Here is a 1,271-nt window from a genome sequence, read left to right as displayed (position 1 = left end):
CGTTTTAGGGTTGATTTTGGGGCTATTTTTGGATGGATTTTGGGCTGATTTCAGGACGTTTTAGGGTTGATTTTGGGGCTATTTTCAGATGGATTTTGGGCTGATTTCAGGCTGATTTAGGGCCATTTTAGGGCCATTTCCCCCTCACCTGTGGCGTTGTTCCTGTGCCCTTTGTAGCGTTTGCTGTACTGGGCCCCGTCGCTGTGGGAGGAGTCGAACAGGTAAATGTCCTCATCGTTGTACGAGGCCAGCAGCTCTGGAAAACGGGGAAAAACATCGGGAAAATGGGAAAAAACGGGGGGAAAATGGGAAAAAACAGCAGGAAAATGGGAAAAAATGAGGGGAAATGGGAAAAAACTGAGGAAAAATGGGAAAAAACCGGCAGGAAAATGGGAAAAATAGGGGAAATGGGAAAAAACTGAGGAAAAATGGGAAAAAACAGTGGGAAAATGGGAAAAAAATGGCAGGAAAATGGGAAAAATGGGGGAAAATGGGAAAAAATGGGGGAAAATGGGAAAAAACGGCCGGAAAATAGGAAAAAACGATGGGAAAATGGGAAAAAACAGCGGGGAAAATGGGAAAAAACAGTGGGAAAATGGGGGAAATTGGGAAAAAAGCAGCAGGAATGAGGGAAAACAGGAGGGTCTGGAGCTCAACAGATTTCTTTGGAGGGGAAACTATTTTTCTTTTGGAAAGCAAGGAATTTTGGTGGGGTAGTTAGGGTTTTTTTTGTAAAACAGGTGCTTTTTGTGGGGAAAAATGGGGGGGGTTTGAAAAATTTACATTTTGGGAGGAAAACTGATTTTTAGAGAAAAATGGGGGTTGGTTTGGGGGAGTGGGACCCCCCCAGGACTCCCCAAATTCCCACCTGGACTCACCTGAGCCGTCGTGGCTGTAGACCAAGCAGGTGATGTTGGCTTTGGACTCGCTGTTAACCTGGAAAAATGGGAAAAACCTCRGATCCTGCCCCTCTTCTGGGAATTTTGGGTGTTAAACCCCAAAACGAGGATTTGGGGAGGCAGAAAATGGGGAATGAGGGGAAAAAAACTAAAAAAAAAAAGGGATTTCAGGGAGGTTTTCTGCCTCGTGAGGGGTTTTTCCAGGAAAAGGAGAGGCCTCTTCACTCCAGGGTTGTCCCAGCTCCCTCCCAGTGCTCCCAGTAACTCCCAGTGCTCCCAGTACCAGGTGGTGGGGGCAGAATTTCTTCAGGACTCCGTTGTTCTCGTTCTCGTCGATTTTTCTCTGGTCGTAAATCCTGAGGGAATCGGGGG

At 46.6% G+C, this 1,271-nt stretch overlaps 1 long non-coding RNA gene across 1 annotated transcript; it reads right to left on the bottom strand.

The window, feature by feature from the left end:
* Positions 1–144: 144 nt before the first annotated feature.
* LOC130588606 (uncharacterized) lies at positions 145–1,253 on the bottom strand. The gene is made up of 3 exons (XR_008966992.1): positions 1,183–1,253; positions 879–936; positions 145–256 (listed from the first exon to the last, which is right to left on the bottom strand). It is a non-coding gene; the product is annotated as an uncharacterized LOC130588606 (long non-coding RNA).
* Positions 1,254–1,271: the final 18 nt, after the last annotated feature.

Source organism: Malurus melanocephalus, unplaced genomic scaffold (assembly GCF_030028575.1).
Source record: "Malurus melanocephalus ecotype Western Australia unplaced genomic scaffold, MMel_1.1 scaffold_7588, whole genome shotgun sequence".
In the NCBI taxonomy this organism is placed as follows: domain Eukaryota; kingdom Metazoa; phylum Chordata; class Aves; order Passeriformes; family Maluridae; genus Malurus; species Malurus melanocephalus.
This window is presented reverse-complemented; position numbering and strand designations above follow the sequence as displayed.